Source organism: Megalobrama amblycephala, linkage group LG16 (genome assembly GCF_018812025.1).
Source record: "Megalobrama amblycephala isolate DHTTF-2021 linkage group LG16, ASM1881202v1, whole genome shotgun sequence".
NCBI classification, from domain to species: domain Eukaryota; kingdom Metazoa; phylum Chordata; class Actinopteri; order Cypriniformes; family Xenocyprididae; genus Megalobrama; species Megalobrama amblycephala.
The window spans coordinates 8,107,392-8,124,616 of NC_063059.1; the positions used below are offsets into that span (position 1 = coordinate 8,107,392).

Consider the following 17,225-nt stretch of genomic DNA (forward strand, 5'->3'; position numbering starts at 1 on the left):
ACGAGGAGATTGGAGCTTTAACTTTAATTTCTACATTTCCATAACTTTATTTCACACCAACATAACAAGTTGCTCTGAGTTTGGGTGGGACCTTGATATCTCGGCTCCACTTCGTGCTCACTACTGCGCAGACTCAGGCTCCAAGTTCACTATATGAGCTCTTGACCCTTGACTTTTTAATATTAGATTTTGTTTGGGCAGTTTTAACTGCATTAAAACCAACCAGACAAGCAAAGTTAAAAGATGATCAGGTGGTGTTGGTTACGTTTTCACATAATCATTATTTGATCTGAATCACTGAACTCATTTAGAGCCCAATCTCTGAGTTAGATTTACAATGTTAGTCAATATTTACAAGCTACTAAAAAGTCACAGAAAAACAGCAAAATTTAAATAGTGAGAATAAAAAAAAATTACTAAGACAATTCAGCTCATAATTATGCAGCAATGCATGATAGGAGGCATGGATGAATTTTGATTGATGGCAAGTTAACTTGCTTAGTACACTGAACTTAGGGTGCTTTCACACCTGCCTCATTTAGTTCGGTTGAATCGTACCAGAGTTCGTTTTCTCCTTTGGTGCGGTTCGTTTGGGCAGGTGTGAAAGCAGCAATCGCACTCGGGTGCGCACTAAAAGCGGACCAAACAAGCGTACCGAGACCTGCTTGAAGAGGTGGTCTCGGTACACTTTCAAACGAACTCTGGAGCAGTTCGCTTGATATGTGAAAGCAATCGGACCCAGTTAACGGACCAACGAACCAAATGACATCATAATTCATAACGGAAAATGTGATATAAAAAGCGGTAGTGTCTGATTCTGTGAGTGAGCACATTATTTACCACAGATGTAAACCAACGAGCGCCTCTGTTGTGTAACTGCACTTCTCCGTGTGAGAATGCTGTCCCGACAAAGCCTTTTTCCTGCTCTCCTTCATTATAAATGTAGTCTCTCTCGACACGCTGACAGGTCGCCTACTACACAGCGCTGGGAAACCAGAGACAGACCGAGAGAGAGAAAGAGCGCGCGTTTGAATTTGCCGCAGTATTAATATGAATGTAGTACGTTATATAATTTAACAGCGGGAAAGACGGCTACATTTATAAAGTGTTTGCGTGTGTCTCGACAGTTACAAATAAAGCCACAATAATCTCATGGAGCGAACTTGTCAATCGTTATTTTGATGGATGACGCAAAGAAAACTCTGACCAATAAGAGGGCAGTTTTACTCGCATGTGACTTGCCTAAACGCATTTTGGTACGCTTTGAAATGTTGCCATGTGAAAGCGAACCGAACCAAGAAGAAAATGCAACATTGTAACAAATTTAGTCCCTGTTTCGGAACAAAACAAGCGATCCATAGGTGTGAAAACACCCTTAAATATACTATGTGTAATAACTAAAAGTAATTAATATTACAAAACATTTTAAGTTAAATGAACTCAAATTATTAAGTTCACATTACTTAATCATTACTTAATTTTTTAGGGCAACCAGTTTCCTCAAATTTTTTAAGTAAATTCAACTTATCCGGGCTAACAGTTTATGCGCAGTCTCGAGACTCAAGATGTCAGCGTCATATTGGCACACTGGCGGCTTCAGTTACTACTACAATGGAAGAGATTGAATGTGCGTCATCCATCTTTTTTTTTTTTACAGTCTGTGGTCTTGACGCTAGAAGTGTTTCAAAATCCACAAACGCATGCTGTGATCCACAAATGAATGCCAGGCAGAGTTGTGTTTGTGACACAAAACACATTTGTAAGATTTAATTTGCAAATCTCATTTTATTTGTGAATTTGATTCATTTTTCTAAAACTCTTTCAATATTATTTGTGGATCTTAATATATTTATTTGTGAATTTGATTCATTTTTGTTAATCTCTTTACATTTATTTGTGCGTTTCAGTCTATTTTTTAGTACATTTAATGAAATGGCTAGTCAACGTCTATTTCTTGAGTTTATGAAGTTCTTACTGTTGGACAACAATCAAACAGGAAGCAAAATGACATTTACAACAGCTGAAAGGGAGTATCCAAGAGGTGGATAAACTCCAACTTACTAAAAATGAGAGCAAGAATAAAGAAATTTTCACACAAGAATCCATCTCCAGAATGATGGTGAAGTCATACAGATGTTTGACATATGGGCACTATGGCAGAAAATGTAAAATGCTTGCAAAACGTATGCTTTTGTCCCGCCTACCTTTGGGTTTCTCAGCATGATTGTGCACTTGGATTTTCAATTCTGTCCAAACAATAAGATTCTCACTGGCACATTCAATGAATAATGGAATAATGGAACAAAAATAACCCAATAAGGAATAGGTGGTGTAGCACAAATATTGACATCACTACCGCTGCACATAGCGATGAGTTTCTGAAACTGGCGACAGATCTAAATCAAGAAAAACAGCACCAATCTGATCGCAATTAAAACTGCTGTCACATCAGGTTATATGAGCTCTTCAAAATCGGGTAAGTGATCATTTATTTTTAACATCATTTTAACAGTTCTAGGAATTAAAATCATACAGGCCCTATACAGTTTTTTTTTTCTTTGCTATGAATGATTTTGCAGCTTCCTCAAAAATGTTATTACCAAAATACTCATTTTCTTATTTTCTTCAGCTGTATATGTCAAATACAAATAGCCTTCAACATACTTGTGTACTTTTATTATTGTGCTAAATGTTTAACCAGACCTGGTTTCCATTGACTATGTTTGTTTCATCACATTAGTCTGAGATGCTGCAAACACTGCTGTTCATCTTGACTGTCGTCAGAATGAAAAACTGTGCAAATTTACGTGAGTACTAACTTTTACATTATTTTTAGTTATAAATTTGATTACTCCAATTCAGCTGTTTTTGTTGTAGTTTTCAACATTTATTTTTCAGTTCTCACCCATGACTGTGATCAAAGTTACATAAGTTACTAAAAATACAACATTGTAGATTTTGTATAGATTAACTCACAAGTAGCCAAAACGAGGAAAGTCAAGTGAACAGAAGCTGCCTGTTTACTTTAGTGTAGTGTAGGCCTACTTTAACAAGACTAGTGTCTGGATTTAGTTATTTTTTTTACTAGATGTTTTTCATAAAAGTGAGTTTTGAGCTCTGGATGACAATGTAGGATAAAGATTATGTATATACATTTCTGCAAAACTTTGCTGATATAAATTAACTGATAAATTTAAAAGATTAAATTAAATATAGGAGACAAATAATTATACTTAACTCCACAGTCTGTCTGATATCTTGCTTTAATTTTAGTTTTTCATTTAGACCCTGATGAACCGACTAACTTCTCCATCAGAGTACAAGATAACTTCACTGGAGAGGCTGGTTTGTGCATCAGAGCGTTTTGTTTTTCACTGTCCCTCAAAGTGTCTCAGAACCCATTAGGAGAACATGGTTCAAAGGAGATCCACAAAACCCAACTGTTGAAGTTCCTTGTATGACCACAAATATATACATACCTGGTGAGACAGAGTGCAGCTTTATGCTAAACAACTTGGTTCAGGGTGACTCTGATGGTGAATACAGATTGAAACTGGAGTGGGGACAAGGAAAAGTGTATATCTTTCCTCAGACAGTGACTATTACTGTGAAAGGTGTGTTTATATGCTTTTCAAAGAGAAACATACAAATCCAAATAAGTTTATAGCATTTCTGATTCCAATAAATAATTGTGTTTTAGAGCTCACCCAGAAACCAACTATAAAAGTCCCACAACTCACAGCAGGAAAGAAGGCCGAGATATCCTGCAAAGTTCCAGGGGATTGCCTGAATCCCTCAACAGATATTGTATGGGACGGGATTGAGCCTGATGAAATTAATCGTATAGGTTCTAGAGTGCCTGGCAGGGAAGAGCACTCTTCAATAATGACTTTCCATCCTGAGCCTGAACATCACAATACTAAGCTCTAAGACTGAAAGTACTGTGATCCTTGAAGTAAGACGTATGTATCATTTCACCTATAACATCATAAATTCAAATTTTACATACACTACCGTTCAAAAGTTTGGGATCGGTAAGATTTTTAATGTTTTAAAAGAAGTTTTGTCTGCTCACCAAGGCTGCATTTATTTAATTAAAAATAAAATAAAAGCCACAATATTGTGAAATATTATTACAATTTAAAATAATTGTTTTCTATTTGAATATATTTTACAATGTAATTTATTCCTGTGATGGTGAAGCTGAATTTTCAGCATCATTACTCCAGTCTTCAGTGTCACATGATCCTTCAGAAATCATTCTAATATGCTGATCTGCTGCTCAAGAAACATTTCATGTGTACAATTGTACAAAATATTTGTGTACAATATTTTTTTTTCAGGATTATTTGATTAATAGAAAGTTCAAAAGAACAGTTTTTATTTAAAATATAATCTTGTAACATTATAAATGTATTTACTATCACTTTTGATCGATTTAATGGATCCTTGCTGAATAAAAGTATTAATTTCTTTAATTTCTTTTCAAAAAAATAAAAATAAAAATTCTTACTGACCCCAAACTTTTGAACGGTAGTGTATAATGCTACAGAAGCTTTGTATTTCAGATAAATGCTGTTCTTTTGAACTTTCTATTCATCAAGGAATCCTGAAAAAAAAGTACACAACTGTTTTCAACATTGAAAATAATCATAAATGTTTCTTGAGCAGCAAATCAGCATATTAGAATGATTTCTGAAGGATCATGTGACACTGAAGACTGGAGTAACGATGCTGAAAATTCAGCTTTGCATCACAGGAATAAATTACTTTGTCAAATATATTTAAATAGACAACAATTATTTTAAATTGTAATAATATTTCACAATGTTACTGTTATTACTGTATTTTTAATTAAATAAATGTAGCCTTGGTGAGCAGACGAAACTTCTTTATAAAACATTAAAAATGTTACCGATCCCAAACTTGTTGCACAGTGGTGTACATTGATGAAGACCATCTTTTTAATAAACGTATAATTGTTCTTCAGATGCCCCTAAAGTCCTGAATAGCTCCCGTTGTTTGGTGTGGGGTGATGAATTGACCTGCATGTGTGTCAGCAGTGGTTTGCCGTTACCCCAGATATACTGGCCAATGTTTAACAGTGAATATTACAGTGCCTTTTCAGCAGAGAACACCATCAGCATCATCACCGTCTCCATTGCTAGTTTCAGGAATATCAACGCTACCATTAAATGTGTCAGTGAGAATCTCATTGGTCGGGCAGAAATGGAAATTCAGGTGCAAAATCATGCTGGGAAACCCAAAGGTAGGACACAATCATGTTTTACAAGCATTTTACATTATGTCAAACATCTGTATGAATTCACTATAATTGTGGATATGGCTTCTTATATGAAAATGTCCTTTATTGTTCTCTCATTTTTCTCATCTTTTAGTAAGTTGGAGTTTGTCCACCTCTTGGATATTCTTTACCCTTTCAGCTGTTGTAAATGTCATCTTTGTTTCCTGTTTGACTGTCGTCCTACGGTAAGAACTTCATAAACTCAAGAAATAGATGTTAGATGTCCATTTCTATAGCATTAAATGTTTGTATTAGTCATTAATGCCACACATTCTACCATTACTGTTTTGACAGAAGGAGAGAAAAGCATGAACCAAAAGATGACAACCATATCTACATGACTTCATGAAGAGAGAGGAATCTGTGTATGAGACAATTAAAATGTCCTCAGAGAGATCTTAGTGCTTGATCGACACATTACAGCTGAAATGAAGCTTTTTGTTGAGTTTATGTCAAGTGGCTTTTCTTACACATTAGCATAAAGTGGAACAGTTAACATGCGTATTAGCACATGCTAATGTCCTAAAACTCTGAACAACGATTGTTTTTAATATGTGTCATTTTTACTTCATGCCAGCAAAATGCTTTTGGAAAAAGTACTTTCACTCTGTGTATTATTATCAGAGTTTTAGAAGAGGTTTGTAATCCTTATGTTAATATATTTTTATAAAAATAAAAACTGACTGTGGTCAAAGGTCTTACATTTTCTTTTGATTGTTTCAATACAGCAAAAAAATGATCTTTAAGATAAAAAGTTTGAGACAAAACTCAAATTTTAAAAGAGTATATTGGCTGATTCTCTCAGATCTACTTTCAAATTTCCTCTTTAAATTTGTTCATCAGATCACTTTTCGCAATGTTGGACAGTAATATAAAGATGTCCCATGATCTTAATCAAAAGGGTGATTTTCAATCAAAAATAAATGCAAATGTTAAGAACAAACCAATTTCATTTTTAGATATTGTTAAAATATTTTCTTCAGTCTCATCAACTATAAAAAAGCCATTTGTGAGTTGATTTCTGCAAAAACTATAACAAACATGCAGGCATACAGGGGAAGAATGAGACACACAAAGTGGTATGCTTTACATAGCCTTCTTCAAAGTTTACTGGTCAGATACACAGTTTATATTCTCTCCTTGTTATGCATATTCCTTTATTATAAAACAAAGACTTTCAAAACTGATTGGATAAACAAATGAACAAATCACTCTTCACTTTATATATAGATGTTTTTATGTCTTTTCAAGGCATCAACTTAAATGTGTCAAATGTTAGATAAAAAACAAGATATACACAGCAAATTCAGTGTTGTGCACATACACAAGAAATGTTTAATTTTTCTTCTACACACTAACGTTTAGATATTTAATAGAATAAAACACCTATAACAATGTGAACTAGGTAGTTTTACTGATTACCTTAAAAGTCCATAGATATGCCTTCAGTTCATACTGCTGTTAACACTTTCTCTGACAAGCGGATGCAATGAGACCAGTTTTCCGGTTTGGTCATATGACGTTCTATACTTATACCCTATGGAGTCTTCTACCAAGAACAAGGTGGAGACCAGGCCAGGATATATCGAGCCAGACCAACCTCAAAAATAATACATTTACAAAACAAAATTCATAAATGCACAGCACAATTCACATTTACAAAATCCAATTTGTAAATTCAAAACACAATTCAAAAATAACAAGTATAAGCGTAAATATTTCCCCAAATGCTCACACGAATGCATCTTACCTAAATATATTTAAAATGTTTGCACAAATATGTATATATTCAGTTCTCAAATTAATTTTCATCACACATTTATGAATGATGTTACATGTATTTATGGATTGTTGAATCTGCATTTGCAAATCGTCACATGTGCGTGGACTGCTTTAAATTTGTGTGTGGAATTTTTGAGACCGTCCTGGCAGATTAAGATCTTAGTGTCAAGGATCTATGAGGGAGGACTCAAATGCAGGATGAGTGTTACAGGTTTATTGATAAGACAAGACGTAAGACAAAGATATTGAGTTGAGGAGGTGAACATAGTCCAAACAAGGGAATGAGAGACACGATGACAGGCAGGCTGTGAGAGTGATCGCTGAGTCCAACCAAAGACTATAGAATAACACAAGACGTGTCACTCGTATAGAGGGTATGCACGTGACGTCACCATCGACCGTTACGACTGCGGTCCCGTCCACTGAGTGGCACAAAGACTGAGCGGCAGCATGTTGTTTTTCAGCACGAATGTCGCGAAAAACACAAAAAACACATCCAAAACGGGAAAGAGCTTTGTCGTTGACTGTACAAATAGCTTTGACACACAACCTGGGGTATATTTTTAAAGACCGCTGAAAGCTACAGAAAAAAGGAAGCAAATTGATCACTGCAATTCACAGAAACAACTCGACTCCAGGCAGAGAAACATGGATTTGCAGTTATAATTTTGTGTCAAATAAAGTTGGATTTTGAGGTAAAATCATACCGTATATATTGTATTGTTATACATTATGTTGACAACTCATCAATGAAATATTTTCCATCTTATATTCTGCATAATTGGGTGTTTTTCAATAAACAACACTGACAAAAACTATACTATAAAACTATATGTTTTAGGGCTGGACAATATGACGATATAACATTGATATAAGTGATTACGTGGATTTAAACCTACCTATATTGTAGTTATATAAAATATTCACAGGCAGATTTGCTTTATGTATTTCCCCGCAGTCGAAATCAGGCAAATATAAATGTCAGGAAACACGACTCCTGGCTGCATGTCAATATGGATTAGGTTTATTTAACAAGTTGGAACACAAGGAACACATTCAATTCCAACCTTTAGTGTAATTCGTTTGTTTTACTCGAGTTTTCGCAGTTTCCCCTATTAAATTCAGTCACGCAGCAGGTTCTTTTGCCACTCAGTCCAGCTGAGGGAGCGCGCTTTCGGCGGGAAAGTGACGTCGATGCATACCCTCTATTGTTTTGAACATAAGTTGCGTCCCAAATGACGCACTATACACTATGCACTTACACACTATGTACTTGTGCACTATGCACTCATCCATGTAGTGCGTGAATTGTATAAGGTTATTTTGTCATTTAACAACGGAGTCTGATCCTCCCTTCCCCTCCACTACGTAATTAAAGCTGCGACAGTTGAGTGCACGAAGTGTCCAACATTCCACACTTCGTTTTTTCCGTTAATTTAGTGCATCATCCGGGTATTTAAAGTGCACTTTTTCTTTTTGGAATTTTCAGTGTGAACGCACTACTCGCGCTATTTATACTTAAAAACGTCATAGAATAGTGCACAAGTACGCGAACGGGAGAAAGTGTAACACGCAATATGGCGGAATAAGTCCCGCCTTCTAAATAAGAGCCAATCGCCGACTGGTAAAGTCTTCGCGTCACTTCAGTGGCCGTTAGAATCACCGGTTTCTATAGAAACAGTCAGACGCGCGCCTCAGAAGAGACGCGCATTTAGGTCTGCGCATGCGCATTAGCTTGATCCAGCCTGAAAAATACAGTTTTTTGTCATGATTCGAGCGTTTAGAAACTAAATTTATGAGCTGGTTGCTGTTAGATTTCATTGTTGATTTCAAATATGAAATTTAATCGTAAGGTTGGCGAACAGTTTTGGAGAATTTGATGTTTCCCCATTCAAAGAGATTGCATGATGCCCAGGATGCCCGAGAGGCGTTTCAAATATGGACGCCAAGTGAAATGACTTGTCTTAAAGGGACTTTGGTCCAACCCAGGATGACAGGAGGTTGGAGAGCAGAGATGGTATGGCAGTGCAAGACTGGAGAGAAACTTTGGACATGACAGTTATTTCTGTCCAACTAATGAGATTCTTGCTGACACATTTAATGAATAATGGAACAAAAAATAACCCCGTGGATAGGTGGTGTAGCACAAGTATTGTGCAACAACAGACCCCGCTGCACGTAGCGATGAGTTGCTGAAACTGGAGACAGATTTAGATCAAGAAAAACAGCACCAATCTGATTGCAGAACTGCAGAGTCAAACTGCTGTCACATCAGGTTATATGAGTTCTTCAAATATCGGGTAAGTGATCATTTATTTCAACATCATTTTAACAGTTCTAGAGATACATTTTTTGTTTTGTTTTGTTTTTTTGCTGTGAATGATTTTGCACCTTCCTTAAAAATGTTATTACGAAAATACAAATTTTCTTATTTTCTTCAGCTGTATGTCAAATACAAACAGCCCTCAACATACTTGTTTATTTTCCTTATTTTCATATTTGTGCAAAATATAAACAGACCTGGTTTCCAGTGACTGTGTTTGTTTCATCACATTAGTCTGAGATGCTGCAAACGCTGCTGCAAACGCTGCTGTTCATCTTGACTGTCGTCAGAATGAAAAACTGTGAGAGTGCTAACTTTTATATTATTTCTTGTTATAAATTTGATTACTCCAATTCAGCCAGTTGTTTATGTCAACATTTTTCTTTCCATTTCTCTCCTATGATCAGTTACATAAGGTAGCCTACTAAAAATACAAATTGAAGATTTTGAAAGAGGCAAAATGTGGAATCCTTACTGCAATACTTTTTGTTGTACAATTCACATAATGGCCACAAGAGGGGACTATGTTATTATATATAGTTGCATCTCTATAAATTAGAATATCATGAAAAAGCGTTCACCCCCCCTGTAATTTAATTAAAAAAGTAAAGCCTAAATATATTCTAGATTTATTATAAAGTAAAATATTTCCAGACTTTTTTGTTTTCATTTTGATGATTACAGCTTGCTGCTCATCAAAATAAAAATAAAAAAATCAGTATCTCAAATTATTAGAATATTTAATTTCAAGTTTAAGTTTAAGTTTATTTATTTTTAAAGCACCTTTAAAAATAAACAGCCACAGGACTCACCAAAGTGCTGTACATGAGTAAGAAATAAAAACAATAATAAAAATAATAGAAACAAAACAAAAGCAAAGATTAACAAGTATTAAAGGCTAAATAAAATAAAAGAGTTTTAAGAAGAGATTTAAAAACTGATAAGGAAGGAGCTGCTCTAAGATGGAAGCTATTCCACAGTCTCGGCCCCACCACGAAAAAGGCTCTATCTCCTCTGCGTTTTAGCCTTGAACAAGGGACTGAAAGTAAGTTAAGATTACCAGATCTTAAACTTCTGGGAGGGTTGTAGGGACACAGTAAAACGGGCAGATAATTTGGAGCGAGGTTATTTAGGCATTAGTAGACAAATAAAATAATTTTAAAATTGATCCTGAATTGAACTGGAAGCCAGTGGAGCGCTTGTAAAATGGGAGTGGCATGGTCGTATTTATGACTATTCGCTAAAAATTTGGCTGCAGCATTTTGCACCAGTTGAAGACGAGCAACCTGAGTCTTTGAGATACCGTAGAGCAGAGAGTTGCAGTAGTCCAACCGCGTAGTTATAAAAGCGCGGATAGCTATCTCAAGAGATTTTTCAGATAAAAAAAATGCTTTATTTTAGCAAGTAAGCGAAGCTGAAAAAAGCTCGAAGCCACAACAGTGGAGACATGTTTTTCTAATGTAAGTCCGGCTATCTAAGAGAACAGCAAGATTCCATACACAGTTTGAATTAAAAGCAGACAGGTTACCCAGGGTGGAATTATTAAGGACCAAAAACAATAATCTCTGTTTTGGAGTCATTGAGAGTTAAAAAGTTATTGGCTAGCCAGAGTTTAATCTCGTCGAGACAGGAAAATAGACTATAAAGCTGAAGGGTCGTTTCTTTTCATTGGCAAGTAGATTTGAGTATCATCTGCATAAAAGTGGAAAGATACTCCAAACTTTCTTAGAATTGAAGCTAAAGGAAGCAAATAAAGAGAAAAGAGCGATGATGCCAAAATGGAGCCCTGAGGGAGTCCAGATTCAAGGGGAGTAGCAGAGGAGGTAAAGTCACCAATCCTGACAGAAAAGGATCTCTCAGATAAGTAGGATTTAAAACAGTTAAGAACAGAACCTTTTAGCCCCACAAGGGATTCCAATCTGGACAGAAGCAGTGTGTGATCAATAGTATCGAAGGCAGCAGATAAGTCTAAGAGTACTAAAATCACAGAGTCACCAGCATCAGTAGCCACAAAATTATAATTCAAAACTCTCAGCAGGGCAGATTCAGTGCTATGAAAAGGCTTAAACCCTGACTGGAAGACCTCAAAAATTAGATTATTTTCTAAAAATGATTGAAGTTGGCACAACACAACTTTTTCCATTATCTTGGAGATAAAAGGAACCACAGGGATTGGGCGATAGTTATTTAAAACAGAGGTATCTAAAGAGGGCTTCTTTAAGTAAAGGAGTAACAGTGACCACTTTCAGGCAAGTTGGAACTGAACCAGTTAATAAACATTTATTTAGAAAGGATAACAATCCAGGGCCAAAAGACTCTATTACCAATTTAAAATACCGGGGATGTATCAGATCGTGAGGACACAAAAAGAGGGTTTGAGGGTGGCAGTCATTTCAGTGATATAGGGTAGCGATATAGAATCGAAAACCTCCCAAGAGGCAAGCGGCTGAGTAAGAGCACAAGGCTCATTTTGAAAAAATATCGGCTGCGATCTTAAATTTGAAATTTTATCAATGAAGAAATGCAAAAAGGATTCACAAAGAGCATTGGAGGAATTAGGAATATGGTTAACAGGAGGGTTTAAAACAGAGTTTATAACAGAAAACAAGACCATAGGTCTATGACAGTTGATAGAGATCAAATTAGAAAAATAAGCAGCTTTTGCAGCCTTCACCGCATTCTTTAAGGTCCCGAAGGCAGTCCTTAAACGAGTCGTAGGAGGATCGGAGTCTGTCCTTATGCCATTTTCGCTCTGCTTTCTTACAGGTTTGTCTAAGCAAGTGAATTTGGCAGAAGTAAGCCAGCAGTCAGATTTTGGTTTTGATTTAAACAGTTTAAAAGGAGCAGTCAAATTTAAAATGTCCAGCCATGCATCATTTAGCAACTTGAGATGTTGGTTGACATCCAGATCAGGAAGTGGCGAATCCAAGAATAATTGTGAACTCAGATTATTAAATAACACATTAAAATCAGAGTTAAAGTGAGATGAATAGTACCGAGACTGAGTTTGAGCTTCAGCAGATGAAAAGGTTAATTCAGGGAGAGACAGAGTAAATAAAATTGGCTTATGGTCCGATAACAATGAGTCAGATATTACTAGCTCAGAGAACCCATAAGTGAGCACAAGGTCCAAAGTATGACCATGAATGGGAGTAGGATCTTTTATCCACTGGACCAAGTTAAAAGACTCAATAAGAGTTAGAAACTCCTTTGATAGTGTATTTAACGGGCAGCATACATGATCAATAAAATCACCAACTAATAAAAATTGATCAAAGTTAGTAGTGATAAACCCAAGCAATTCCGTTATTTCAAGGATAAAATCTTTAACAGGATGCAGGAGGATGACAGATCATGGCTATCAGAACGGGACCCTTCCATTCAAGTCTTCAGTAATTGAACTTCAAAGGTAAGAGAATGCCCTTATAGAAACTATTTGACAGCGAGAGAGGAAAGTCCGTTTTAAAACAGTCACTAAACCACCCCCTCGACCATTTTGATGTGGAGAGTTAAAAAATGAGCAATCGTTAGGGACCAATTCAGAAAAAGGACTTAAATCTCCCACCTGTGTCCATGATTCAGTTATAAACATAAAATCCAACTTGTGAGAGGAGAAGAGGTCGTTTAGTAGAAAGGTCTTGTTTGCCACCGAACAAGCATTGATCAGAGCCATTTTCGGTGGAGGGATGGCACTAGGCGCAAGTTTTTCTCAGGAGAGAAAGGTTTAAATTACCATTCTCAGGGTATAAATACTGGGTTTAGGTCAGTAATCCCAACAGCAGTCATGGGGAAGTCTGCTGACTTGACAGTTATTCAGAAGACAATCATCAAGACCCTCTCCAATGAGGGTAAGCCACAGAGGGTCATTGCTGAAAGAGCTGACTGTTCGCAGAGTGCTGTGTCAAAGCATATTCATGGAAAGTTGACTGGAAGGAAAAGGTGTGGTAGGAAAAAGGTGTACAAGTGAAAGGTATGACCGCAGGCTTGAGAAGACTTTCAAGCAAAGCCGATTTAAGAACTTAGGAGAGCTTAAAAGGGAGTGAACTGAAGCTGGAGTCAGTGCATCAAGAGCCACCACACACAGACGTCTTCAGGAAATGGGCTACAACTGTCACATTCCACGTACCAAAGACAACGTCAGAAGCGTCTTACCTGGGCTAAGGAGAAAAAGAACTGGACTGTTGCTCAGTGGTCCAAAGTCCTCTTTTCAGATGAAAGTAAATTTTGCATTTGATTTGGAAATCAAGGTCCCAGAGTCTGGAGGAAGAGTGGAGAGGCACAGAAACCATGTTGCGTGAAGTCCAGTGTGAAGTTTCCACAGTTAGTGATGATTTGGGCTGCCATGTCATCTGCTGGTGTTGGTCCACTATGTTTTCTGAAGTCCACAGTCAACGCAGCCATCTACCAGGAAATTTTAGAGCACTTCATGCTTCCTTCTGCTGACAAGCTTTATAGAGATGCTGATTTCATTTTCCAGCTGGATTTGGCACCTGCCCACACTGCCAAAGGTACCAAAAGCTGGTTCAAATGACCATGATGTTACTGTGCTTGATTGGCCAGCAAATTTGCCTAACCTGAACCCCATAGAGAATCTATGGTGTATTGGTCAAGAGGAAGATGAGAGACCCCAGACCCAACAATGCAGATAACCTGAAGGCCGCTATCAAAACAACCTGGGCTTCCATTACACCTGAGCAGTGCCACAGGCTGATCGCCTCCATACCACGCCACATTGATGCAGTAATTCATGCAAAAGGAGGTCCAACCAAGTATTGAGTGCATAGAAATGAACATACTTTTCAGAAGCCTTTCTGTTTAAAATATCCTTTTTTTATTGATCTTATGAAGTATTCTAATTTACTGAGATAGTGAATTGGTGGGTTTTTGTTAAATGTGAGCCAAAATCATCACAATTAAAAGAACTTAAAAGAAGACTTAAAGTACTTCAGTCTGTGTGCATTGAATTTATTTAATACACGAGTTCCACAATTTGAGTTGAATTACTGAAATAAATGAACTTTTCCATGACATTCTAATTTATTGAGTTATGAGGTTACTCTTCCGAGTGAGTGCTAAAACTGTACATTTCTGTCACCACTCCTTTGAAATTAAAAAGTTCTGTTTTTGGAGATACACGTCTTTTGTGCTTCAATTGTGGATGACAGAAAATTGATTTGAAGTGGAAGTTGCAGCAGATGTCTTTCTAAACTTGAGGTGAGTGGAAAAGATATGGCAAATGGCAACTATAGGAACTTTGTCAGCTCTTGATGCAAAGAGTCAATCCTGGGAGGAATATTGTGAGATTCTCTATCATTTTTTTGAGGCAAATGGAATAGATGATGGGGTGTCAGGGGTGTCTGATTAGTGTCATTGGCATTTCCAATGTAAAGCTTGTTGCACAATCTCTTAAGTCCTGAAAAACCAAAAGACATAACATATCAGCAAGTTGTGTTGATCTTGAAGAATCACTTTTAACCCACAACCTAACAAAATTGTACAAAGGCACACGTAGAGATGGCAATCTTTCGTCTGGGACAGCCAAAAATTGTGCAGTGTATCCCGAGCTTAAGACGGAAGAGTCTGTAACCGAATATGTTGCAGAGCTGCGAAGACTGACAAAAAATTGCATTTATGGAGCCACGTTAGAGGAAATGTTGAGAGATCGGATTGTGTGTGGCATAAATGACGACAGAATTCAAATATGTCTTGTGGCAGAAGCAAATTTGACAATGCATTGAAAATTGCTCTGTCTCTAGAAGCTGCAAATAAAAAATGTGCAAAAGCCCTCCTCTGCTGTGTGTAGACTCATTGTCTACACTCCACCATTGTTGTCTCTGATCCTGTATTCAACTGATTCTCATCCTACCTCACCGGGAGAACTGAACATGCCACCTTGGGAGGAAGAGTGGTTCCGGAGGGGTTGTTCACCCTCGGTAGAAATCGCTTTACAGAAATCCCCAACCAATGCTGTCAATCAAATCATTCATTAATTATTCGCGAATATGTGAAAAACCTTGTAGTAATGTTCAAAGTTCATGGGGAAGGAAGAGGACAAGGGTCGGCTTTTGAATGCTGACTGAGCTTTATTTAGTGTATAAAAAATGTCCAACAAAAGTCTGTGCAACGCACAACAACGAAAATAAACAATCCACAACAGGGCTTCACTCCAGTAACGGTATAAACAATCCACAATAGGGCTTCTCTCCAGTGCTGTTGTCGTGCTCAGTGTCTCAGTCAGCAGTCCCTCTCTCTCTCGCACACTCCTGCTTCTCCTGGCGTTTTATCCTGTCTCCGCGCCAATTACTGGAATGAGAAACAGGTGTTCGTAATTTACATTTAACCCACTCGCTTACCACGCGTCTCCCGATGCTCTCTCCAGTTGCAGACCTCGCTGAACCACGCCCCCCTCGCCGCATACCCCCACCGCCCGACTCAGGCCGGGGAGCCATCCCATTTCTGGAGAGGAAATCGGCCACAGCCATCTGAACACCTGGCCTGTGGACCACCTTGAACTTAAAGGGCTGTAAAGCTAGATACCAACGGGTGATCCGTGCGTTGGTATCCTTCATGCGGTGGAGCCACTGCAGAGGAGCGTGGTCCGAACAGAGGGTGAATTCCCGTCCCAGGAGATAATAGCGGAGGGTGAGGACGGCCCACCTAATGGCAAGACATTCTTTTTCTACGGTGCTGTACTTAGCTTCTCTCTTGGAGAGCTTATGGCTAATGTACAGCACCGGCCGTTCCTCCCCCTCTATATCCTGGGACAGGACAGCACCCAGCCCTCTGTCCGACACGTCAGTCTGCAACAAAAAAGGGAGAGAAAAATCAGGAGAATGAAGCAGTGGCCCGCCACATAGAGCAGCCGTCACTTGGGTAAAGGCCTGCTGACACAGCTCCGTCCACTGGACCGTATCTGGTGCATCCTTTTTAGTTAGATCAGTCAACGAGCTGGTGAGGTCCGAATAATTAGGTACAAACCTTCTATAATATCCCGCCAGCCCGAGGAACTGTCTAACCTCCTTTTTGGTCTTGGGGCTCGGACAAGTCGCAATTGCTGCTGTCTTATCAATTTGGGGACGCACCTGTCCATGCCCCAAGTGGAAGCCCAGATACCTTACTTCCACGCGCCCAATCGCACACTTCTTCGGGTTGGCCGTGAGCCCGGCCCCCCTCAGCGATCTCAGGACGGCCCTCAAATGCATATGCACCATGGGGCCGCAAAATTTTATCCATGAGCCGCTGAAAGGTAGCCGGTGCCCCGAACAGCCCGAACGGAAGTGTAACGAATTGGTGTAATCCGAACGGCGTCGTGAAAACTGTCTTTTCTTTGGATAATGGCGACAAGGGGATCTGCCAATATCCCTTTGTTAAGTCCAGTGTCGAATAAAATCGAGCCATACCGAGCCGGTCAAGCAATTCGTCCACCCGTGGCATTGGATACGCGTCGAATTTCGACACTGCGTTCACCTTGCGATAGTCCACACAGAACCGAACTGAGCCGTCCGTTTTGGGGACCAAAACTATCGGGCTCGCCCAGTTACTGCTGGACTCTTCTATTACTCCCATTTCAAGCATTGCCCCTAATTCTGCCTGAACTACCTTTTTCTTGTGTTCAGTCAACCTATACGGCCGGCTGCGAATCACCACGCCCGGCTCGATGTGGTGCTGAATGAGGTCAGTACGACCCGGTAGGGGAGAAAACACGTCAACAAACGCTGCTTGTAACTTAGTTAAATCAGTGAGCTGGGAGGGCAAGAGGTGATCTCCCCCTGGAGCCAGAGTGAGGGATTGTTTTTTGACAATCGCCTCTGGCCC

General features: G+C 38.4%; 1 long non-coding RNA gene across 1 annotated transcript; it reads left to right on the plus strand.

Annotated features, from left to right (window-relative positions):
- The first annotated feature begins 1,460 nt into the window (after positions 1-1,460).
- Positions 1,461-3,921, plus strand: LOC125248808. Its single transcript, XR_007180386.1, has 4 exons — positions 1,461-2,476; positions 2,741-2,807; positions 3,274-3,614; positions 3,701-3,921. It is a non-coding gene; the product is annotated as an uncharacterized LOC125248808 (long non-coding RNA).
- The last annotated feature ends 13,304 nt before the right edge of the window (positions 3,922-17,225 follow it).